Source organism: Musca domestica, unplaced genomic scaffold (assembly GCF_030504385.1).
Source record: "Musca domestica strain aabys unplaced genomic scaffold, Musca_domestica.polishedcontigs.V.1.1 38, whole genome shotgun sequence".
Taxonomy (NCBI): domain Eukaryota; kingdom Metazoa; phylum Arthropoda; class Insecta; order Diptera; family Muscidae; genus Musca; species Musca domestica.
The window spans coordinates 3,395,255-3,422,535 of record NW_026712324.1 but is presented as its reverse complement, the minus strand read 5'-3'; the positions used below and the strand labels follow the sequence as shown (position 1 = coordinate 3,422,535).

Sequence of the window (27,281 nt, the reverse complement as noted above, 5' to 3'; positions counted from 1 at the left end):
CTAAGGATTAATCTGGGATTCTTAAAAAGATTTTTATACTGATTTAGTCCTCGGAGGTTCGTGGATTCTTTATAAGATTTTCCTAAGGATAAAAAGAAAGACTTTTCAGATTTTTTCCTTGACCAATCTTGGGATTTTTAAGAGTATTTTGACAAGTACTAGGTCCTTGGTTTTTATGTACTTTTAGGAAGATATTCCTTTGATTTTTATGGAATTTAAAAAAAATGTTGCCAAAAATCAACCGACGATTTTATGAAGATTTTTTCCAGAACCAAAAGTGTTGTTTTAGGAGGATTTTGTGGAAGATTTAAAGATCCATGGATCTAGATCCTAATCGATTCTTAAAAAGACGTATTTTTAAGGAACAAATGTAAATATTCAACAATAGTTTGCAAAGACTTTTTGTGACATTTTCATAATGTTTTCTTCAAAGACAGAACTTGGAATTTTGAAATTATTTTTTTATTCACGTTCCCAACGTATCCTTTTCTATGATGAAACGATGATTTTAAAGATTTTTGCAGGCCCATAGGTTGATTTTAAAGAAGAATTAGATTTTCGATATTTTTCGATTTATAAGAAGATTTTTCCAAAGATCAAAATTGGATTTTAAAGGCTTTTTCTTGCGGAACGTGAATTTTTATGTAGATATTCAAAAGATTTTTGAAGAAGAATTCTCAAGCATCCAAAATGAAATGATCCCGGAACGTGGATTTTTCAGAAATTTTTTTTAAGAATTTAAAATAAGGTTAAGATTATTTAAAGAACCACTGATAGAATAAGGAATTTTTAAGAAGATTTGTTTAGAGAACGAGAAGGGATTTATCGAAGGCTTATATTAACAATTTTTTAAGAAAATTTTAAAAAGGATCAAATGGAAATTTTTAAAAATTTATTTTTTTCCGGAACCAATTTTTGGATTTTTAAGAAAGTTATTATTTTTAAAAACTTGCAAGGATCTAACGGGGATTTTCAAGAAGATGTTCTCAGGGAACCAGCGTGGCCTTTGTAGAAGGTTTTTTTTTAATTTCTGAAAATATTTTTTTTATAAGAAATCGTGGATTTTCGAGGACCAAATATGGATTTTAAAAAAAAAATATTTACAAATACTAAAGTTAATTAAATTAAGTTAATTTTTTAGGACCAAAATGGCCCTTATTTTTTTCGCCGACACATCGAGAATTCGAAAGAATTTTTTCATAGACTAAATGTTGTAATTTTTCTGACATTTTTTCAATAACACATCCTGAGTCTGAACGCATCTGGTTTCCATGGACTAAATGTAGGTGTTGAGGAAATTTTTTTCAAAAAGATTTATTTAAGGGCCAAGTATTGAATTTAAACATAATCATTGAAGGACCCAAATAAAATTTAAAAAAATGTTTTAAATAGTCGATTTAAGAAGTCGATTTTTCAGAGACCTATCGTGAATCGTTCAAAAATATTTTTTTTAAAGGAAAGAGCACGCATTGAAAACTTTGGATATTTAAGAAGATACTTTATGTGACCAACATAGATTGTTTATAGACCCGGTTTTATTTAATATGTTTTCGAAGACCTAATCGTAGATTAAAAAAAATCCTCAAAGACCCAACAACACAAAAAAATCCACCATACCAAAAGCATGAAAATATTTAGAATATTTTTTTCAAATCGTGAGTTTCAAGGTCTGAAATAGATTGTTTTCAATGACTATTCCTGGATTTTTGGAGATCTAATCCTCCTGTTTTAATATATTTTGGCAAGGCCAATTTGTGAATTTTTAAGAAAATTTCTCCCCACCCCGCCTTAGTCCTAAACTCTTAGATTGATTTTCCACGACCCATCCTGGATTTTTAACGAATTTTAAAGACTAAATGTGAATTTTTTCTGAAATTCTTACCAAGGTCCAATAGTAGATTTTTTAGGATATCCAAAGCTCCTTGGCGCATTTTAAGATATACTTCGTAGGAATTTATACTTTTTTCAGAAAATGTTCATAGTGCATTTTTTGGAAATTTGTCTCTATACCATTACAAAAAGTACGTCCTCTAAAATGCTATCTTTGTACCTAAAGATTTATATCTAAAAATATTTAGAAGACCTCCAAAAGATGTTCGCTCCTTGGAAAGCCGAAGGTCGTCCCTCTTTAAAAGACCTTCTGCCCATCGAATACCATTTTTCCAGATTTGTCCTTATTGTTTATTTTATCTCCTTCAATTATTCACGCAATGACATTCTCGACTCGGTATTACAATGCCAATCTTCCTTCTGACCATCTCCTACAATTGTCCTAACTATGCACACAAATGTGTATGTGTGTGTGTGTTTGAGTGCCTCTGTTTATTAGCCATTAATTTTGTTTTTGTCAACAAAAAATATCCTCCCACACACACACACACAGACACCCATCTCGACCTCCTCGAAACGTAAAAATTTAAATAGCTTTTACGTGTCGGCGCCAACTTTTACGTGTCGAAATACAAAAGATTGGCCCCGGCCAACTCAACACGTCACAAAAAGTAAAAGCTGCCATTAAATTAAGTGCGTTTTACTGGCCAGACTTTAAGAGTTTTGCCGGGCAAAGGAGCAGAACAGAGTATCGCGCGCTGCTATGCCATACATCTTTGACATGTCTTAGGTAAATGCCAAGGTAAACCCATAATGTACACAACGTAAATGCCGGGCGCTTGTGAACGAGAGTTCATAAATATTGTTGTGATGATTGGTGGATGTATTAGTGTGTCACACAGGAAGAAAAGGATATGCATAAATAACAATGGGAATAAGAGCATAAGGCGAAGACGCAAGAAGAAGAAGTAGAAAAAAAACGGAAAAGAAACATATAATTTATGATAAATAAACATTAAATCCCTCGGCAACAAAATGTTGTTGATGTGCGATTTTTTGTGTTGGTGTGGTGGGTGTGCACGCAAAGGACGAAGGATAGTCTCCTGCAGGGACCATATTCTATGGGTGTGTAGAAGCGTGCTAGAAACGAAGAAGTACTAAACACATTTTTGTCCTACACCAATGAGATTCCGTTCAAGATCTATAAATAATATTGGGGTATAATGAAGTAGAGAGAGGAAAAAGGCTAGATCCTTTTACCCTCGAAAAACATAAATATTCTTTCAAAACCACGCTTATTTTTTTAAAATTATTATTGGATTATTGGTCCTTCAATAAATATTTTTTGAAAAATGCTCGATGATTGGACTATTGGTCCTTAAAAAAAATTTTATAAAATGATAGGAAGTAAAGAGAAAAAAACAAGGCCAAATCCTTTCACCTCGAAAAAATATATATTTTTTAAATATCACGCTTATTGTTGTATCCTTAAAACAATTTTCATTAAAAATCCATGTTTCTAAGTCTGTTGGTCCTTGAAAAAATATTCTTTAAAAATCCATGTTTCTAGATCTTTGGATCCTCGAAAAAATATTTTTTAAAAATACACGTTTCTTGGATCTTTGAAAAAAATATTTTTTAAAAATACACGTTTCTTGGATCCTTGAAAAAAATATTTTTTAAAAATCCACGTTTCTTGGATCCTTGAAAAAAATATTTTTTAAAAATCCACGTTTCTTGGATCCTTGAAAAAAATATTTTTTAAAAATCCACGTTTCTTGGATCCTTGAAAAAAATATTTTTTAAAAATCCACGTTTCTTGGATCCTTGAAAAAAATATTTTTTAAAAATCCACGTTTCTTGGATCCTGGAAAAAAATATTTTTTAAAAATCCACGTTTCTTGGATCCTTGAAAAAAATATTTTTTAAAAATCCACGTTTCTTGGATCCTTGAAAAAAATATTTTTTAAAAATCCACGTTTCTTGGATCCTTGAAAAAAATATTTTTTAAAAATCCACGTTTCTTGGATCCTTGAAAAAAATATTTTTAAAAATCCACGTTTCTTGGATCATTGAAAAAAATATTTTTTTAAAAATCCACGTTTCATGAATCCTTGAAGAAAATTTTTTTTAAAAATCCACGTTTCTTGGATCATTGAAAAAAATATTTTTTAAAAATCCACATTTCTTGGATCCTTGAAAAAAATATTTTTTAAAAATCCACGTTTCTTGGATCCTTGAAAAAAATATTTTTTAAAAAATCCACGTTTCTTGGATACTTGAAAAAAATATTTTTTTAAAATCCACGTTTCTTGGATCCTTGAAAAAAATATTTTTTAAAAAAAATCCACGTTTCTGTTGATCCTTGAAAAAATATTCTTTAAAAATCCACGTTTCTTGGATCCTTGAAAAAATATTCTTTAAAAATCCACGTTTCTTGGTCTGTGGATCTTTGAAAAAATATTCTTTAAAAATCCACGTTTCTTGGTCTGTGGATCCTTGAAAAAATATTCTTTAAAAATCCACGTTTCTTGGTCTGTGGATCCTTGAAAAAATATTCTTTAAAAATCCACGTTTCTTGGTCTGTGGATCTTTGAAAAAATATTCTTTAAAAATCCACGTTTCTTGGTCTGTGGATCCTTGAAAAAATATTCTTTAAAAATCCACGTTTCTTGGTCTGTGGATCCTTGAAAAAATATTCTTTAAAAATCCACGTTTCTTGGTCTGTGGATCCTTGAAAAAATATTCTTTAAAAATCCACGTTTCTTGGTCTGTGGATCCTTGAAAAAATATTCTTTAAAAATCCACGTTTCTTGGTCTGTGGATCCTTGAAAAAATATTCTTTAAAAATCCACGTTTCTTGGTCTGTGGATCCTTGAAAAAATATTCTTTAAAAATCCACGTTTCTTGGTCTGTGGATCCTTGAAAAAATATTCTTTAAAAATCCACGTTTCTTGGTCTGTGGATCCTTGAAAAAATATTCTTTAAAAATCCACGTTTCTTGGTCTGTGGATCCTTGAAAAAATATTCTTTAAAAATCCACGTTTCTTGGTCTGTGGATCCTTGAAAAAATATTCTTTAAAAATCCACGTTTCTTGGTCTGTGGATCCTTGAAAAAATATTCTTTAAAAATCCACGTTTCTTGGTCTGTGGATCCTTGAAAAAATATTCTTTAAAAATCCACGTTTCTTGGTCTGTGGATCCTTGAAAAAATATTCTTTAAAAATCCACGTTTCTTGGTCTGTGGATCCTTGGAAAAAATATCTTTTAAAAGTCCACATTTCTTGGTCTGTGGATCCTTGAAAAAATCTTCTTTTAAAAATCCGACTTTCTGGGTCTTTGAATTATCCCCTCATTACCCCCTAATACACGCAAAACCACACACATACACGTATTTACCACAACCTAACATGTCACATAGCCCGCACACATAGGCGAAGGAAAAAAACTTAAGAATTTATGAGTTTGCCATGGCTTATCATAGTCAATTTTGATTATTAATTTATTGTGGCTTCCAGAGGTAATTTTGAGCTCATGAATTACACACTCACTTAGATATCACACTTCATTCCCCATCGATTTGTTTTAATATGCAAAACACGTGTAGGAATTTTAAAGATTACCGAACATTAAAATTTGAAATATCTACACCTACATATGTACATATATCCCAAATATGGTAGATAGAAGTTTAACCAGGATATGTGACATATTTTTAAATTATATATTCTCACATTTTCTATACATATATCAAAAGGATTTGGAGTGTATGATAAATGTGCGTTAATTGCCAAACCGCAATTGTGTGACATCGAAATGACTTTCAAATGTCAAAAATGTTAAAAAAAAATATTCAAAATTCCAAGAGTGTGGTTCATATCGATATACAGGGTGAGATACGAAAACTACAACAAAGTCAAAGCCATAATTTTTACATTTTTTGTATTTAAATTTTATTGAATGAAAGCAAAAATGTCGGAAATAGCATCAAATTTTAGAATAAGTTTAGATTTGTTCGAATTGGTCACCTTTGGCACGAATTATGGCCTTCAAACGGCCAATGAAATCGCCGTCACACGCTGCCTAAATGTTGCTCTGCGGTATTTTGGTCCATTCCCGGCGAAACGCTTGCTTGAGGTGATCAACATTTTGGTATTTTTTAGTGCCAACCTTGCTTTCCAAAATACTCCAGACACAATAGTCCAACGGATTGATATCCGGAGATTTTGGTGGCCATTGTGCTCTGGAAAGGAAGCGAGGAACCTCATTTTGTAACCATTCGCTTCATGAGTGCGATGATGATGAGTCCTGTTGGAATGTCCAAGGTCTGCGGCCAAAATGTTTGCGTGTCCAAGGCTTTAATATCTTCTTCTTCTTCTTAGCTGGCTCGAGACAGAACATTTGTTCCATAAGCCGAGTTTAGAAAAGATTTCCAGGCGCGTCGGTCTTGTGCGCAGTTTTTCCAATTTGAAAGACCATGTTCCGATATATTGTCTTCTACTTGGTCTTTCCATCTTATTCTTGGCCTTCCCCTTCTGCGTGAACCATCAGTAGGCTCGCTCTTATATACCTTATGAGCTGGGGCATCCTCATCCATTCGCACTACATGACCTAGCTAAGGCTTTAATATACCCTCCAGAATATTTTCGTGATAATATTCAGAATTTATTCTGATACCACGGTCGATTAATACGAGCGGAGAGTGACAATCGGCTGTTATGGCGGCCATCACCATGGGCAGCGCTTGAGTTCTGGTGGCCAATCGAAGGTGCACATTTTTAGCTGACCTCTTTGGCAAGTAAACACAATTTTGTTTTTGTTTGTTTACAAACTGCTGGACAACGAATGTTTTCTCAACATCGTCGGAGATAACCAAATTCAGCAGTTCACCACTTTCGACCAAGTGAAGCTACTCTTTAGCTCTTTTGAGTCTATTTTTTCTGTTGCGGTGTAAGTTCTTGCACTTTTTGGAATTTTAATGTCTTCACCCCGAGCTAATTTTTTAATAATTGCCGAATGGGGAAATAAGTTCTTGAACTTTTTGGAATTTCAATGGCTTTATCCCAATCTCATTTTTCAATATTTGCCGATTGGAATATTGCGATATGTTCAGCTCACGAGCTATTTTTCGGCCACTGCGACTCTTTTCAGTCTATTTTCTTTCTGTTGCGGTGTAAGTTCTTGCACTTTTTGGAATTTCAATGGCTTCACCCCGAGCTAATTTTTCAATATTTGCCAAATGGGGAAGTAAGTTCTTGAACTTTTTGGAATTTCAATGGCTTTATCCCGAGCCCATTTTTCAATATTTTCCGTATGGAATATTGAGATGTATTCAGCTAACGAGCCATTTTTCGGCCACTGTGACGCTGCTGTTGATGCTGCTGTTTTCTTCCGTCCACTTTCTTGACGTCGGGATACGCTCCGAGGCACAAGACACACAAAAGATTTATTGACATTTAAATGCTGGAGTGCTCTAATGATAGCCACTTGTGGTTTTCCAGCCAAATGTAAATAAATCACACTAACACGCTTGAATTTCATCACGAATAACTTTTTTTCTGGAAAATTCTCACCAAAATGCTGTGGTATGCTTGTAAACAATATAATGAGCTGTTACTAAAATAATTTGAACAGCTATCGGACGTGTGGCTTAGAAATGACAGCAGTCTGAAGTTGGTTGCAGTTTCTCCATCTCATCCTGTACAGGGTTGTCCATATTCGATGGAGCCATTTGGCAACGCCATAACTTTTGACAGAGATGTCACATCGCTTAATGACATATCGCGTTTGAAGCGTCAGTCCAAGTAGATTTTTACCATGAACCAATACACGCCACGCGAGATCCCTGAAATAGTTGAAATTTACATTCAACACAAGAAGTCAATTGTGAAAAAAGGTGAGAAGTGCGCCTTCTAAGAACACCATTAAGCGTTTAAACGAAAAATTTTCGACTGGTAAGGCTCTTTCTAATCCGAAGAGGCCACGTAAAAGTCGACCAAGGCGATCGGCCGAGAATATCGCTGCCGTACGAGCCAGTGTTGAGAGGTCCCCAAGAACATCCCAAAAACGCCGTTTTCAGCAGTTGGGCATGGCTCGGTCCACTTTACAACGGATTATTCGCATTGATTTGCATTTGTTCCCGTACAAAATTCAATTGACGCAAAGAATGTTGCCTGCGGACAAGCCTCGTCGATTGGAATGGGCCCAAAGGTCCGTCGTACTTCTGTGAAAATATAAAGACTAACAATTTTTGAGAATTTTGTTCAACAAAGTCCATAAGAAGCAAAGAAAAACTCAAGAAACCCGATAATATTCTGGTGGTCTTTATTGATACTTTCTTATGTTAAAATATTGAATTTCTCATATTTTTGTCATTAACTTGTACCTTTAGTTATATTCTTGTTAATCTCCATTTTTTAACAAAACAATAATATTCTATAACTTGAAAATAAATATTTTTTAATCTCTTGCAGATATAAAGAAGATATATTATATCATTCGAGGTAAGTGCAAGAATTTTCCATAATAATATTGAAAATGTATGGATAACAACCTCCAAACCCCTTCTCATTCCATAAATTTTAAAACACCTCTGGCTCTGGCATCAAGTCAATTTCTTTGACATTTTTGTCACTTCTATAAAAATATCTATCTCTGGATGCATATTTCCCAGATATACTTTTCTCTCTGTTATGCCAGCAGAAGGAAAAAAAAACTCAAAACAACATTACATTGTGACAAGTTGAGACAACAGAATACAAAAAAAAAAAAAAAAACACTACTTCACCTACAATTCAATTCAATAATCGAAAAAGGGAACGCAAAGAACAACAAGGAAATTCCTTCAAACTCTTCTTGGAAAACAGGAAAGAAAATAACTGTCGGCAACAATTTATTACTTTTAATGTATTGTTTCGTTTTATTCTCCCCCTCCCCGCCCACAACGAAGAGTAATTTACACAGAAATAATTTGAAAACACTTTCGGGGGTATCAGAAACAATAACACAAATACGCAATACGAAAAAAAAATAAAAATTGACAAGGTTGAAAGAAACTTCTTAAAATAAAATCGACTTTGTAACAAAAAGAAAAAGCAATAATATTGTAATTTTGAAGAGAGGATCAAAGGTTTATATTATTGTTGGCATTGTTGTTTTATAAAAATATTCAATACAAAGAAGATATTTTCAGGGCATTTTACAGGTAATCTAATCTAATGGCAAAATACCAAACAGAAGTCTTCTACAGCAAGAAGGCCTACAACAGATCTTTTACAGCCAGAAGACCTACCGCAAAGTTTTCTACACAGAGAAAACTCACCAAAGGTCTTCTTCAGTCACAAGACTTACAACAGGATTTCTATGGCCGGAAGATCTACTTCAGCTCTTCGACAGCTAAAAGACAAATATTCAACAGAAATAAGACAATCTCAAGACCTTTTACAGGTAATCTAATCTAAGAGCAAAATACCAGTCAGATATCTTCTACAGCCAGAAGACCAAGAACAGGTCATCTGTGACCAAAAGGACTACTACTGGTTTTTTACAGCCAGAAGATCAACAACAGCTATTCTACGGTCAGAAAAATATACTCTAATTCTTACACGTACATAAGTTTTACGACTGGTCTTCTACAGGCAGACGATTTATCACATGTCTACTACATCCTAGAAGGTCTAAGGCAATGTATCTACAATCAGGAGTACAAAGGTCTTCTTTAAGAAAGAAACTTACCACAGCTCTTCTACAGCCAGAAGACCTACTACAGGTCTTCTAAAGCCGCAAGACCTACCACAAGACAGCCAGTACATCCTCCACTGGCCAGTACATCCTCCACTTCTATGGAAAGAAGACCTGTTACAGCTCTTCTTAAAGTTCCTCTATGGCCAGAAACCCTGTTAAACTTCTTCTATGGCCAGAATACCTATTACATCTATTCTATGGCCTGAAGACGTGTTAGAGAACTTCTATAGCCAGAAGTCCTGTTACAGCTTCTATATGATTTTATATTTCTCTGAAAAATATTCCTGATATTTAAAGAATCCATGTCGATTACAATTAATTTTATATAATTTCATTTCACCCTAATTTGGTTTCCAATTAATTTCGGCATTGTGATTACACAAAGAATATAATCGATTTTTTTGCTGCTGATAGGCTTTTGTCATTTCAGTAACCATGGCTGGGAGGTGGCGGGTTAACTAACAATTTTACCTTTGGCAATAATTTCTATTGGTTTGGAAATTCTTTTTTTTTCTTTGTTATCGCAGAACCCAAAACAATAACAACAGCTACCATTGTCAGCGACAAAAATGTCATTCAAACCAAATAAAAAGAAAAAAATAGCTGCCATTGTTATGTCGATTTGTTTTGCGAAATAATTGCCTGCTGGGTTTTGTTTTATGGCAAAAGTTATTCCCGCACAACATGATTTGACTTTGGTTGGTTAGTCGTCCGCTGGGCGGCTTTTGTGCGTTAGCGGCGGAGGCTGGCGGTTGGCATGGTGGATCCAATTAAATTCTTGTTCGAGATGTTGGCTGTAAAACAAGAACTAAACATGGCAACTTTGATGTTTGTTATCTTCAATTGTATTGGCGGCCTATGTTGTTGTAGTTGGACCTTTTCCCTTTTGTTGTTTCAGGCTTCCGTAACGTTGTGTGTTCGGCCGGGTTGTAGTTGTCTTCGACTGACAATTTCGATTGTTGGCAACAAAGTGTAAATCCATGTAAAACAGGGTGCTGACAATGACATTATCGCCAACATTGGCAGAATATCGCACACGAATACAACCACACAGGGACACACTTCAAGAAATAATTACAATAAAAGGATCCCACACTCACACACACACATACACACGTACACATCTAACTTTTCACATTTCCACACAAAGGGACAGTTATAAACAATTTCTCTGTGAATAACAACAGCAACAGCAAAATAATAAATCATTTGAATTGCAAGGCGAATATTCATTGAGTAGGAAACATTGACATTGTCATAGACTTATTGTCTTAGTCACACACACACACACACACACACCACACCAACTTACACACAAAACTAAAAACAAATAGTGATATAAATACGTGAATCATTCAACATTGCCATGGTGGTATTGACAATGACACAACGCCAGCACCACCACAAAGCCAAGTCAAGCCAACCAAAAGCAGCAAAAACACAGGAGAGGGAAAACAACGGCGAAGATGACGAACAAAAAGGAAAACGCAATACGAAAAGGATTTATGTTGTAGAACTGCTGTTGAAGGATGCGGCTGCTGCTAAATCAAATCACGCCATTGCTGTTCACTGAATATTAACAACTACATACACACACATAGATACATCAGTGAAAGAAAATCCGCTATTCAAATATGGCACACAGCAGGGAATACGTGGAACGCCCACATACTGTAGGGAAGACACGTCGAAAAAGTTTCACGTATTCTAGCCGTAGAAGAGCTATACGTGGTATAGAAGAGCTCTAAGAGGACTTCTAGTCATAGAAGAGCTGTAACAGGCCTTCTGGCTATAGAAAAGGACTAAAAAGACGTCTAGTCAAAGTAGAGTTGTAACAGGTCTTCTAGCCATAAAAGGGCTGTAACAGGTCTTCTAGCCATAGAAGAGCCGTAAGAGGTCTTCTAGCCATAGAAGAGCTGTAACAGGTCTTCTACCCATAAAAGGGCTGTAACAGTTCTTCTAGCCATAGAAGAGCCGTAAGAGGTCTTCTAGCCATAGAAGAGCTGTAACAGGTCTTCTAGCCATAGAAGAGCTGTAACAGTTCTTCTAGCCATAGAAGAGCCGTAGCAGGTCTTCTAGCCATAGAAGAGCTGTAACAGGTCTTCTAGCTGTAGAAGAGCTATAACAGGTCTTCTAGACATAGAAGAGCTGTAACAGGTCCTATAGCCATAGAAGATATCTAATAGTTCTTCTGGCCATAGAAGAGCAGTAAAGGGTCATTTTGCCATAGAAGAGCCGTAACAGCTCTTCTCGCCACAGAAGAGCTGTAATTGATTTTCCATAGAAGATCTGTAACAGGTCTTCTAGCCAGAAAAGAGCTGTAACAGACCTTCTGGCCATAAAAGAGCTATAACAGGCCTTCCGGCCATTAAAAAGCTGTGGCTGGTCTTCTAGCCATGCAAGAGCTATGACTGGTCTTCTAGCCATGGAAGAGTTGTGGCTGATCTTCCACCCATAGAAGAGCTGGGACATGTATTTTGGCCAATAAACGCTGTGGCTGGTCTTCTAGCCATGGGAGAGTTGTGGCTGGTCTTCTAGCTATGCAAGAGCTGTGGCTGGTCTTCTAGTCATGGAAGATTTGTCACTGATCTTCCACCCATAGAAGAGCTGTGACGGGTCTTCCGGTCATACAAGATCTATAACAAGTCTTCTAGATATAGAGGAGCTGTAACAGGTCTTCTAGATACGGAAAGGTCGTAAAAGGTATTTTTTCCACCTGTGAAAGCTTTTCGGGATTTGCAAGACCTTCGGAAGCATTTCTGCCTGTAAAAAAACTGTGGAAAGTCATCGGACAACCTTTGAAAGGTCTTTTAGACGTAGAAGTCCTGTAGAAGGTCGTCTGACCGAAGAAGACCTGTGAAAGTTCGTCTGGCGGTAGAAAACCTGTGGAATGTCTTATGGCTTTAGATGACCGACAATAAGTCTTCTAGCCATAGAAAAACTCTGAAAGTTCTTCTGGTTGTAAAAGATCTGTGGAAGGTCATCCGGTTGTAGAAGTCCTGTAGAGTGCTCTTCGGTTGGCAGAACACGCTCAAAAGGTCGTCTGGCCTTGGAAGGCAAAAAAAGGAAATCTGTTCAATACCTTCCGACTATAAATTAATTTGCCTAACGTCTCTTCTGGATGGAAAGAACTGCAAAAGCCTTCAGACTTTAGACTACCAGTAGAAGCTATGTCACTGGTTTTCATTTTAAAGTTGACTTCTAAAAGGTCTTCTGGCCTTAAAACAATCTGTAAGAATCATCCTGGCTATGGTAGATCCATTAGAGACCTTTGACTTTAGAAGACCCTTAGAACAATCTGTAACAATTATCCTGGCTATAGTAGACCCATTAGAGACCTTTAGAAGATCTTCTGGTTTCAAGAAAGAAAAAATCCCTCTAAATTGTCATTCGCCTGCATTCCCTACCTCAAATTCAAAATTACGTGCATACAATTGAACGCACACAATCGCAATTCGGCATGAATGACAAGGACGATAGGTCGGTATCATCATCTTCCTTGTTCTCTTGCCGCTGATTGTGAATGTAAAACGTGGCTTTCTTTCATCGAGATTTCAATGACTTCCAAAGAAACAGAGACATTGAGTATTTCACTGTTTTGTCTTTAGACGTAAAGCGATACAATAAACGGCATCATTTGATATGAATATTGAAATAAAGGAAAAAAGGAACCACCGGAAAAAAAATAAACGTTCACTTCAATGACTTTGGAAAATAAAAGGGATATTTAGGTGATTGTCTGGATGTGTGCTTTACATGAGAACGTTGATAAATAGCTGATGACATCTGTAACAATAGTGCCTCGAACTGGAAAGAGATGTGTGAATGTCGATGTGAAATACAAGTACAAGATATTTGGGAATATGTCTTTGGCAGGATTATCAGACTGATTTCAGTCTTTGAGGGTTCTGTGTAAAGGATTAAATTAAAATCTACCGAACTTTATCGTATGAGAACAGCGTATCTCGAAACTTCTGGAATATTCACAGTAACTATTTCACCCTGAAGAAAAGCCCTCCACTTTATTCTTTATTCATCAAAAATTTCTTACAACCGACCTTATATTAACATCTTTCTAAGAATATCTTAATTCCATGGCATAGTTTGCAAACATGTTATATCGAAAACCTAATTTAATTCATTAACTGCCAATAAATATTCATTATTGACCACAAAATTAGGTCAAGGCACTTACTATCTCTCTTTCTTCATATGCAAAGTTCTCTCTCTTTTAATGCTTAAGTGGAAACTTATTTTCAGCCATACACACACTCACACACACTCACATTCAAACTTAATCTAAATTCAAGGTAACCAAAAATGAAATCACCAAAAAGGACATTAGTTCTTGTGTTTGCATGGACAAACCGAAACAGATGACAGGATTTAATTTTTGCTTCCATTTGAAATGTTAACAATTTGCTAGGAATTTTCCAAAACCAAACAAATATTGGAGCAAAGCAGAGTTTAGAGTGGGTAAAGGAATGAAATTCAGGGCGTAAAAGTATGCAAAGAGCAAAGAGCAGTTTCAAAGGGTTCGACAGTCGAAGTCATGGAAAATAAATTAAAAAGCTCTCTTAGCTATAGACGAGCTTGAAATGTTTTCTAGCCTCTGAAGGAAAAGGACTAGAAACCTTGAACCGAAGAGCAGAAAGGAGCTGGTTACAAAGAGAAAGAAAACAATTCTTAGGTCAAAAACCCCTTTAGAAGCTTTCTGGTAATAGACTAAGTAGTCGGCTACTGAAGATCTACAAAAAGATCTTTGGCCAATCGTCCTAGACAAGCTGAAATCCCAGTTGGGCCCAGAGACTCAACATAGACGAGCTGAAACTACAAAATTCTTTTTAAGGTATTTTTCGGTATTAAGGACTAGGAACCTTGAACCGAAGAGCAGAAAGGAGCTGGTTACAAAGAGGAAGACAACTATTTATAGACAAAAAACCTCTTTAGAGGGCAATGGACTAACTAAGTAGTCGGCTGCTGAAGATCTACAAAAAGATCTTTTAGCTGCAAGGATCTTCCTTAAGCCACATATGTGTTTTAATACGTGATCTAAAGGTCCGTAAGAGTTAAAGAACTGCAAATACTGTTCAGGTCAAGGAGAAGCTTTAAAATTTAAAAGCCATCGAAGTGCTTTCAAATATCTTTGATGGAATCGTAGGATTAAAACAGCAGCAAAATATCGTCTGACCATAGTAAAACTTTCAACGCCCTGCGGTCGACAAATGTAACGATAAAGGCCGACTAACTACAGGAAAAGATTTTTACTCTTTTCCTGTAGTTAGTTCTGAGCACGGAAAAGCTGTGAGAGGAGTTCTAGAAGTGGAAATATTCAACAAGGAGAGCTTTAATAGTTCTGTAGTCCTCAAAAGAACTGTACAATGTCAACTCGGCACAAGGGAACAGAATATTTACCTCAAGCCATGTAACTGGATAAAAATGAGTCTCCCGATAGCAGAAGAGCTGTCAAGGGTCTTCTAATTACAGAAAAGATTTAAAATGTGGCAGCCATAGACGAGGAGAAGGCCCAGATGGGCCCAGAGTCTCGCAATAGACGAGGAGAAAGCCCAGATGGGCCCAGAGTCTCGTCATAGACGAGGAGAAGGCCCAGATGGGCCCAGAGTCTCGTCATAGACGAGGAGAAGGCCGAGATGGGCCCAGAGTCTCGTCATAGACGAGGAGAAGGCCCAGATGGGCCCAGAGTCTCGTCATAGACGAGGAGAAGGCCCAGATTGGCCCAGAGTCTCGTCATAGACGAAGAGAAGGCCCAAATGGGCCCAGAGACTCGTCATAGACGAGGAGAAGGACCAAATGGGCCCAGACACTCGTCATAGACGAGGAGAAGGCCCAAATGGGCGCAGACACTCGTCATAGACGAGGAGAAGGCCCAAATGGGCGCAGACACTCGTCATAGACGAGGAGAAGGACCAAGTGGGCCCAGAGACTCGTCATAGACGAGGAGAAGGACCAAGTGGGCCCAGAGACTCGTCATAGACGAGCTGAAGGCCCAGACGGCTCAGTAAGTCTCTATAGACGTGCTGAAGACCCAGATGGTCAAGTGAGTCTCTATAGACAAGCTAAAGGCCCAGATGGCTCAATAAGTCTCTATAGACGAGCCGAAGAACCAGATGGCCGAGTGAATCTCTCTATAGACGAACTGAAGGCCAAGATGTCCCAGAGACTCGTCGTAGGATAGCTGAAAGCCCAAATTGCCCAGTTACCCGTCATAGATGAGCTAAAGGCCCAGATGGGCCCAGAAACATGTCAGAGACGAGCTGTAAATCCAAAATTCTTTTTAGGATATTTTTTGGTATTAAAGATCTTTTGGCTTTGGAAGATCTGTCCAAAAGTTTCCTTCCTAGAGAAGACCCACTCTAGTAACTGGCATTGTTAGAACTAATTGTACATGTGCCTGAGACAACATATAAACATGTGTACTGTCACATATATCACAATAGTTGCGCTTGCACTTTTGTTCCGTTACGTGTGTATATGTATAGATGGATGTATGTTTGAGTATGTGTGCGAGTCGCATCGGTAGGAAATGTTGATTTAAATTCCAAGCACACACTCCCAACGAGTATCATTGCTTGTGTCACTCATCGTTGAACACCGGATGCTTACCAATCTAATGCCAGGATTTCAACACCCGGCTTAGTAAGGATTTTGGTAAATAAAAAAATCACAAAAAAATTGAGAACAGTTGCCGGTTGCCATTGTGTTTTTTCTTCTTCTCTGTATAAAAAATTAAACCAGAGAAGGTTGAGAATGGGACTAAGAGTCGGGTAAAAAATAAATATTTAATTTGTTATTGTTTTCGTTGTTGCGAACTTAATACTAAATTTTAATGTTGGTGTTTTTTTTGTTTCGTCATGCACTTTTATGTTTACTGAACGTCAGGTAGAGTAGTGCAAGGCGAGCTTATCTGCCACAGAGATGACTAGGAGCGTGCGGCAGCGACTAAACTATGCCAAGGGAAGTAGGATTTCCCTACTGAAAGTATTAAAATGAAATGGAATCGGACGCAGAGAGACCACATTCTACCATGCTATGTCTGTAGGGTAGACTTGGTGGCGGTTGAATATTTTTTAAATTAAATTCAAGCCTGGGAAAATATTTCGTCTATGGCTTACCTTTTATGACAGACGTCCACTTCAATTAGCTTTCCTGCAAATGTAGTTGTGTAAATGAGAAGGTGTGAGTGTGTAACAGGGTTTGGTTATGGAAATCAGGTTTCCATGAAAGAAAAGTTATTTTGTAGTTTGTCATAGAGAGGGAGGGACTTCCAAGTAGAGTCATCTGGGCCTTCAGCTCCTCTATAGAAACTCTTAGAGACTCACTGAGCCATCTCTTCAGCTCGTCTATAGAGACTTGCTGGGCCATCTGTGCCTTCAGCTCGTCTATAGACACTTGCTGGGCCTTCAGTCCGTCTATGGAGACTTGCTGGGCCATCTGTCCCTTCAGCTCGCCTATAGAGACTTGCTGGGCCATCTGGGCCTTCAGCTCATCTATGGAGACTTGCTGGGCCATTTGGGGCTTTAGCTCATCTATGAAGACTTGCTGGGCCTTCAGCTCGTCTATGAAGACTTGCTGGGCCTTCAGCTCGGCTATGGAGACTTGCTGGGCCATCTGAGCCTTCAGCTCATCTATGGAGACTTACTGGGCCATCTAGGCCTTCAGCTGGTCTATGGAGACTTGCTGGGCCATCTGGGCCTTCAGCTCGTCTATGGAGACTTGCTGGGCCATCTGGACCTTCAGCTCGTCTATGGAGACTCACTGCGCCATCTTGGCCTTCAGCTAGTCTATGAAGACTCACTGCGCCATTTGGGCCTTCAGCGCATCTATGGAGACTTGCTGGGCCATCTGGGCCTTCAGCTCGTCTATAGAGACTCACTGGGCCACCTAGGCCTTCAGCTCGTCTATAGAGACTCACTGGGCCATCTGGGTCTTCAACTCGTCTATAGAGACTCACTGGGCCATCTGTGCCTTCAGCTCGTCTATAGAGACTCACTGGGCCATCTGTGCCTTCAGCTCGTCTATAGAGACTCACTGGGCCATCTGAGCCTTCAGATCGTCTATAGAGACTTACTGGGCCATCTGAGCCTCCAGCTCGTCTATAGAGTCTCACTGGGCCTCATAACCGGGTTTTCTCATCATTTTCTACCCTCCCCTTCCGCAAAAAAATTAAGTGCTCACAAAATGCAAAAAAAAACTCATTCTTTTATTGTAATTAGCCCTAAGTTATGCTTTACTTTGTTTTTATTTTCGAAATAAAATTAAAAGTGTTTCGTTTTTGTTTTTCTAATGCTGCTGATGCCATTTCCGTTCTATTGTTATTGTTGATGTTGTTATTTATTCAAGGCTCTCATCTTCAGTTGCCATTCTACAATTTTTATTATTTATAAAATAGAGTAATACATAAAATATTCAACAAATACCCAAGTCCCAAAAGTATGCAATAATACAAGAAACTCAAATAAAAACAAGCATACTTTAAGGCAATGTTAAAAATTATAATATTCTACTATACTTTCAAGTGTTGGTTTGAAAATTGAATTTTCAAAAGTCAATTGTGCAGTGCCATCAAAACAGGGGGAGGAGGAGGGTTTCGTTCACCCCTTATTTGCCATAAATGTAGACAAATATTCATAGAGCTTTCAATATTTGACAATGGAATTTCAAATACCATCCATAAGCAAGCACAGATGCGATTATTGGCTCAATATAAACACTGCAAATGTCATTCAAAGTCAAGTTGACATCGAAATGACAATATTTGTTAGATATTTGATTGTTAACGAATGACGTATGGATTGATGTATGAAATATTGGGGAAGTGAGGAAACGTGGACGATAATGTCTAAAAATAAACTACAAGTATAGGAATATGGAAAAATTCGAACATATAAATTTAGAACGTACTAAAGGCATACATTTCAAAGCAACAATGGTAGATTTTTTAAATATATAGTTTCGAGAACCAACTAGGAGCTAATGTGAACATTTTCAGGATACTTTTAGTAGAGATGTTTTATGAACGTTGTTTCCCGGACAAACGTGCCCATGAGACCGACAAGCTATTGCGGATTTTTCAAATAATTTTATAAAGGACCATTTGTAGATTTAATAAAATATGTCCAAAGAGAAGTCGGGGATTTTATGTAAAAGAATGACTTTTCCTTAAACAAATATTTCAAGCAACAACTAGGGCTGATATGGTGGTTGATTTTTATTTTAAATTAAATTTAAGTCAGGAGAATGATATCGCCTATGGTTTACCTCTTATGACAGACGTTCGCTTCAATTTGCTTTGCTTTGAAAGTAGTTGTTTAAATAAGAGCTGGTGTGTGTGACAGGGTTTGGTTAAAGAAAATCAGGTTGCCATGCTAAAGAATAGTTATTTTGTTATTTTGTCATTGAACGTCTGGGAAGGGTCATCTGGCTCTTCATCTCGTCTATAGAGACTCACTGGGCCAACTGGGCCTTCATCTCGTCTATAGAGACTCACTGGGCCAACTGGGCCTTCATCTCGTCTATAGAGACTCACTGGGACAACTGGGCCTTCATCTCGTCTATAGAGACTCACTGGGCCAACTGGGCCTTCATCTCGTCTATAGATACTCACTGGGCCAACTGGGCCTTCATCTCGTCTATAGAGACTCACTGGGCCTTCATCTCGTCTATAGAGACTCACTGGGCCAACTGGGCCTTCATCTCGTCTATAGAGACTCACTGGGCCAACTGGGCCTTCATGTAGTCTACAGAGACTCACTGGGCCAACTGGGCCTTCATCTCGTCTATAGAGACTCACTGGGCCAACTGGGCCTTCATCTCGTCTATAGAGACTCACTGGGCCAACTGGGCCTTCATCTCGTCTATAGAGACTCACTGGGCCATCTGGGCCTTCATCTCGACTATAGAGACTCACTGGACCAACTGGGCCTTCATCTCATCTATAGAGACTCACTGGGCCAACTGGGCCTTCAGCTCGTCTATAGAGACTCACTGGGCCAACTGGGCCTTCAGCTCGTCTATAGAGACTCACTGGGCCAGCTGGGCCTTCATCTCGTCTATAGAGACTCACTGGGCCAGCTGGGCCTTCATCTCGTCTATACAGACTCACTGGGCCAACTGGGCCTTCAGCTCGTCTATAGAGACTCACTGGGCCAACTGGGCCTTCATCTTCATCTCGTCTATAGAGACTGACTGGGCCAACTGGGCCTTTAGCTCGTCTATAGAGACTGACTGGGCCAACTGGGCCTTCAGCTCGTCTATAGAGACTGACTGGGCCAACTGGGCCTTCAGCTCGTCTATAGAGACTGACTGGGCCAACTAGGCCTTCAGCTCGTCTATAGAGACTGACTGGGCCAGCTGGGCCTTCAGCTCGTCTATAGAGACTGACTGGGCCAACTAGGCTTTCAGCTCGTCTATAGAGACTCACTGGGCCAACTGGGCCTTCAGCTCGTCTGTAGAGACTCACTGGGCCAACTGGGCCTTCAGCTCGTCTATAGAGACTCAGTGGGCCATCTGGGACTTTAGCTCGTCTATAGGGACTCACTGAGCCATCTGAGCCTTCAGCTCGCCTATAGAGACTCACTGGGCCAACTGGGTCCAAAACATTTTTTTCAAGGACCAAATGTGGATTTTTTAAAATGATTTTTGAAGGACCAAACATGGATTTTAAAAACAAAACATTTTTTCAACGCCGAACGTGGATTTTTAAAAACATTTTTTCAAGGACCAAACGTGGATTTTTTTATAACCTCCACCATACTGTGGAGGGTATATTAATTGTGTCATTCCGTTTGTAACTCCTCGAAATACTCATGTCAGATCCAACAAAGTATATATATTCTTGATCAGCGTAAAATTCTAAGACGATTTACCCATGTCCGTCTGTCTGTCTGTCAGCCTGTCTGTCTGCCTGTCTGTTGTAATCACGCTATCATTCGAACAAATTGAGATGGAAAGCTAAAATTTTGCAGACATGTATATTTTGCCAATAGGCAGGTTAAGTTCGTAAATGGGCCATGTAGGTCCAAGTTATCATATAGCCCCCATATAACGGTACCCCCCGATATTCGGTATTTTGATGATTTTAGCGACATTATTTACCGGTATTATTTCAAATTCCGCATGTGAAGTTCGTAATGGATACTAAATCCTAAGTCAAAAAATGAGGTCTACGTAGGTCTACGTCTTCGTATAGCCCCCATATACCGTAACCCCCGGTATTCGGTATTTTGATGATTTTAGCGACATTATTTACCGGTATTATTTCAAATTCCGCATGTGAAGTTCGTAATGGATATTTCAGCCCATACCAGAAAATTGTCTGTGCAGGTCCACGTCTTCGTATAGCCCCCATATAATGGTACCCCCCGATATTCGGTATTTTGATGATTTTAGCGACATTATTTACCGGAATCGTTTCAAATTTGGTATTTGAAGTTCGTAATGGATACTACATCCTAAGTCAAAAAATGAGCCATGTAGGTCTACGTCTTCGTATAGCCCCCATATACCGTAACCCCCGGTATTCGGTATTTTGATGATTTTAGCGACATTATTTACCGGTATTATTTCAAATTCCGCATGTGAAGTTCGTAATGGATATTTCAGCCTATACCAGAAAATTGTCTGTGCAGGTCCACGTCTTCGTATAGCCCCCATATAACGGTACCCCCCGATATTCGGTATTTTGATGATTTTATTAGCTACATTATAAACAGATTTTTCTTCAAGTTTCGCATTTAAATATTGTGATAGCTTATGACAAAAGTTGCCTATGCAAGTCCACGTCGTCGTATAGGTATTCGGTATTTTTAATATTTTAACAGAATTTTTAACGGATTTTATGTTTTTTTTTTTTTTTTTGGAAATTGCCAAATTTGTACCAAATGATTACATATTATTATTTCTTTACGGACCAAATGTGGATTTTTTAGGAATATTTTTTCGAGGACCAAACGTGAATATTTAAAAACAAGTTTTAAAGGATCAAACGTGGATATTTAAAAACATTTTTCAAGGGCCAAACGTGGATTTTTTAAAATATTTTTTCAAAGACCAAACGTGGATTTCACTAACATTTTTTTTTCAAAGAGCAACGCAACCACTAAATTGGATTTTTAAGTATAATTTTTCACACACACAACATTTTCAAACACCATCAAAGCCCTAAGTGTGGGCATCTTTAAGATTATTCGTTTGGATTTTCCTTTTTTTTATAATTTCAGTTATCCTTTTGTCGAAATCGAAAAAACTTAATCATACTTTTTTATTCAATCAACAATTTCCAATGAATCTCTTTATATTTTCCTTTTTGAAATCCAAAGAAATTAAAAATTCTATTCAGAGAAAAATTCACTTTCTATCATGTTCTTCCTTCTTTTGGTATTATCATTATTGTGTCCTGCTTTAGTTAGTTTGTTTGTTGTTCTACAGATTTGAGTTTCCTTTGCCAAAAGAAAATATATTTTCAAATTAAAAAGTTTCGTTTTGAATGGTTCCATACATTTCCCCTCCCCCTTTCCATCTCCCCCTCATTGCCTTTGTATGCAACAAAATTTGGAAAAACTAGTTTTGACAAGATGTTTGTCTGTTTATGTTTTGGAGGGGAGGGTGGCGATATTTCAACATTTATTGCACGATTCTTTGCTGTGGAATAAATTAATGGTTGTTGCTAGATATTCAACTCCCACACTCACACACACACCCGCACACATATCTACTCAGCATCATCATTGCGTATCAGTGGTAAAATCTTTTAGTTCAATGCATTTTCCAAAATCCAAAATTGTTTTGGCAATGAGGCCGCCCGTCCGTTTTGGCAGGAGATGAATGCCGACACATGGAATGCAGATTTAATCGAAATGTATTCACGGCAATGTGCGCATAAATAAATCCAATTTGAAATGTTTAATTTTCCGAAAAAAAAACGGAAAAACAGAAAACAAAATCCAACAAAACGAAAATAGAAGCAGCAGCACACACATCGCATCACAGATTTGATCTAAGCCATATTTTATGGGAATTTATGCATTCTGCCAAACATAATGGTATTAGGCCGTGGAAAGATAGCAAATTCATGGAAACGAATTGTATGTTTTATACTTTTTTTCAGAGAATGAATTAAATGTTTTCAGGAAAATTGGGAAATGTTAGATGGTGGCTTTTAATATGATAGCTAACAGCTTTACGAGAAACATTCAAAATTCCTTCCTTGAATAAGTGAAGAGTTCACCTGGCCACACCTGTTCAGTGTTCTATTTTATAGTCAACCCTGAAGCTCAATGAAACTTCCACATTGAAGAGAGGTGCTACTATTTTTTTAAGCTTCGATAATAAATGATGTGTCAATTTAAGTATAAACAGTTCTTTTGTATGCCCTACCCCAAAATGGTGGGACTATTGATTTTGTCATACCGCTTGCAATAATTCAGGGTTTTAAGAGGACCAAGAGAAATAAATTTACGAAAGAAATAATTTACAAATGTTCTCTTCAAGGGCATTTTGTAGAATATTTTTTCAAGTACAAAACGGCGATTTAAAAATAATTTTCAAGAATTTTTATGAATATTGGACTTTAAGGACCTTTAATTTTTGTTTTTTTTCAAGGGCCAAATGTGGACTTAAAAAAAATATTTTTTTAACAATTTTAACGAATATTGCCTTCAAGACTTTCTAGAATATTTTTTAAGAACCAAACAAAGACTTTAAAAAAAATATTTTTTCAAGGATTTTTACGATTATTGTCCTCAAGGACTTTTTAGAATATTTTTTTCACGGACCCAAATATATTTAAATATTTTTACGATTATTGTCTTCAAGGAATTTTTAGAATACTTTTTCAAGCATATATGGATTTTTAAAAATATTTTTTCAAAGAGTTTTAAGAAAATAATTTCAGGACCAAACGTGTATTTTTCAAACAGAATCAAGGATTTTTAGGAAATTATTTTTCAAAGTCCAAGGGATCCAAAAACTAAGTTTATTTAAATTACATTTTTTTAAAGGACGAAGCGTAAGTTTTAAATTATTTTTTTCAATGACAAAACTTGAACTTTTGGGAATGTTTTTATGAATATTTTCTTCAAGGACAAAAAGCGAATTAAAAAAAAATATCAAGGATTTTTACGAACTTTTAACTTTTAAGAATATTTTTTCAAGAGCCAAACGTGGATTTTTACAAATATTTTTTTATGATTTTAAAGAAAATAATTTCAGGACCAAACTTCAATCTTTAAAAAAAAATAAAGGATTTTTATTTTATTTAAATAAATTTTAAATAATATTATGTCTAGGACCAACCGTAAAATTCATAGAATTTTTGAAGGACCAAAAGTTTATGAATATTTTCTTCAAAGACTTTTTAGAAAATTTTTTCAAGGGCCAAACGTGGATTTAAAAAATAAAATAATTTTTCAATGATTTTTACGAATATAACTTTAAGGACTTTTTAGAATATTTTTTAAAGGACCAAACGTGGATTTTTACAAATATTTTTTTGTGATTTTAAAGAAAATAATTTTAGGACCAAACGTGAATTTTTAAAAAGAATCAAGGATTTTTAGTTTATTTATTTAAATTTTAAATAATATTATGTCAAGGACCAACCGTAAAATTCAGAGTATTTTTGAAGGACCAAAAGTTTATGAATTTTTTCTTCAAAGACTTTTTAGAATATTTTTTCAAGGACCAAACGTGGATTTCAAAAAAAATAATTTTTCAAGGATTTTTACGAATATAACTTTAAGGACTTTTAGAATATTTTTTTTTAGGACCAAACGTGGATTTTTAAAATATTTTTTCAAAGATTTAAAAAAAATCAAAATTTTATTAAAGATTATTTTTTCATGGACCAAGCGTAAATTTCAAAGTTTTCTTAAGGACCACCTGAACCACAAATCTGAATTTATTCAAGAACCTAACGTGGATTTTTGGGAATATTTGTCAAGGACCAAGTTAGGATTCTCAGGAATATTTTTTCAAGGGCTTTAAGAATATTTGACAAGAACCAAATGTGGGTTTTTAAGAATAATTTTTAAGGGCCAGATGTGGGTTTCTGAGAATATTTTCAATAACCAAATCCGAATTTAAAAAAAATAAAATTTCTATGATCAAACAAGGGTTTCAAGGAATAAATAATCAAGACTTTTTTAAGGCCAAACAGAACCATAAACTTCAATTTTGCCAGAACATATTTTCAGGGACCAATTGAGCATGAAAAAAACATGGAATTTTGAAGAACATTTTTTCAAGGATCAACAAAGTCTCAAATGCGGACTTAAATTAAAATTTTTTCAAGGAGCAACAGAGCTATTAAGAAAATATAATTCAAGGACCAAACGCCAAATTTTTAACAATATTTTTTAAGAACCAAACGTGGATTTTTGAAACCATTTCTTAAGGGCAAAATGTTAATTTTTAAAATTATCTTTTCAAGGACCAACAGAGCCTCAAATATGGAGTTTTAAGGATGTTTAGAAGACTTCTTTTGTACTGGAAAACATCTGAAATCACTTCTATATATAGACGTTTTCTAAAAGGGTCCATCATTGTGTAGAATGGCTCTCGAAGATTTTCAGAGTAGAAAACCACTATGTGGTAATTTGTGTGTGGTAGAGTCCAAAATGGTCTCCTGAGCATAAAGGAATCTAGAAGGTCTTCTGATGTATAGTAGACATCTGAAGGAATTTTAGTCAGGGTCAGTAGAAAATCTTTGTTTCTGGAAATCCTTTGGAAGACTTTCTGTGTTTAGAAGGCTCTGCAATTACTCCTGTATTTAGAATACATTAAAAACACAGACGTATGCAATGTTGAGACCCGGCCCGATCTGAAGTATCTAAATTTCTGAAGTTTTTGTAAATTTTACATGGGAAAGAAAATTTTTTTTGCTATTTTCAACACCGAAATCGAAACAAATGAGAGAATGACTTGTTCTAAAAATTTCGACCATGATCCATAATTACTACAACGATTACGGGTCATTTTCATAATACCGAACCCGAACATCAAGCATAGAATTTTTAAGAATATTTTTACAACAAAGACTCAAATGCGGATTTTTAAGATTTTTTTTTTCGAGGAACAACAGAGCTGCTCTACTTGATTTTAAGAATTTTTTAACAATAAATTTTTTTGATAATCAAATATGGATTTTTGAACCATTTTTTTTTTCAAGGACAAAATGTGGACTTTTAAAAATAGATTTTCATGGACCAGCAGAGCCTCAAATATGGAGTTTTAAGGATTTTTTAGAAACAACTTAGCTCCAGAAAATATTTTTAAATGTGAGTTTTTATATATTGCTTTCAAGGAAACCAAAGCCACAGAAGAACATATATTCAAGAATAAGTTTAAAGAACATCAAGGGCCTTGCCCTGGAGGATTTAAGAATATTTTTTTAATGACCAACCGACCCATAAAAATGATTTTTTTTTTCCAGATAACGTGTTCAAGGGCCAAGAAAGCCTTAAACAAGGCTTGTATTTTTCTAGGATCAATTCAGCCACAAATTTGGACTTTCATTAATTTTTCTATCCATATAAAAGTCCAATTCATGGACTCCAGAGATCCAAAATTATGGATTTTTAAGAATATTTTTCAGGAAGAAATAGAGCTTCGGACATGTTTTTTTTTTAATCTGGATCTGGAGAAAGATGAGTTTTCTTTATAAAAGACCAACGGAAGGACATCAATATTAGCTTATATCTAATTTGACATAAATGTTTACCCTAAAGTTTCCCTGATACCATAGGGTATATAAGGTCAAGAAGGCCTTAAACAATGATTTTTAAGGATCAATTCAGCCACAAATGTAGATTTTTATTGAGTTTTTTTTATCCATGTAAAAGACCAATTGAAGGACTCCAAATAGCCAAAATTACGGATTTTTAAGAATATTTTTTTAGGAAGAAACATAGCCTCAAACATGGATTTTTTTAATCTGGATCTGGAGGAAGATTCGTTTCCTTTATAAAAGACCATTGGTAGAACATCTATATCAGTTTATATCTAATTTGACATAAATGTTTAGCCCAATGTTTCCCTGATACCATAGGGTATATAAAGTTCGGCCCGCCTGATTCCGCTGTCTTTTCACTTTATTTAAAAATGACAGTTCTTTTTCATCTTCCTAACAAGACACTATAACAGATGTTACGGAAAGAGTTTGAAAAAAAAATGAAGTTCCATACAGAGTTATTTCACTTTAAGCACGGAAGAGGAACTCCGTTGCATCAACTCCCGCACACTCTGAAGATAAATGGACAAAGTGTTGACAATGCCAAACGAGTTGGTGCCACAGATGCAAACTATTCAAAGCAACCAGCCCGGTAGCCAACCAAGCACCGAAGCTAGCAGCAAACCATTCATCCATCGAGCCATGGCTGACACCCGCCACCATGAAAGGATAATAATATATGTCAAATGATAAAACTTTTATAACAAATAAATTATCTTATAAATAAAGTATGGAATGCAAAAAAAGAGAAGAAAAAGTTGCCACCTCCCACACTGCCACATCAGCGTTTGATGCATTTGCTGTTGCTGCTGCAGCTGAACAACATCTTTATCAAGTCCAGAATAGAAAGAGAAAGAGAGATAGAAAGAGAGATAGTAAAACAGAGAGGAAAAATATTTCCAATAAAATTCCATTGGAAAATATGTAAAATATATAGACGATGTCTGGTGACAAGTGAAAT

General features: G+C 36.3%; 1 protein-coding gene across 2 annotated transcripts in view; it reads left to right on the top strand.

Annotated features, from left to right (window-relative positions):
- LOC101891526 (uncharacterized) overlaps positions 1-27,281 on the top strand; it is a 217,739-nt gene that overhangs the window by 45,671 nt on the left and 144,787 nt on the right. For both annotated transcript variants that reach the window (XM_059126368.1, XM_059126369.1), the window contains one exon: positions 8,304-8,333. The gene's annotated coding sequence lies outside the window, so the exon portion shown is untranslated. The remainder of the gene's footprint in view (positions 1-8,303; positions 8,334-27,281) is intronic.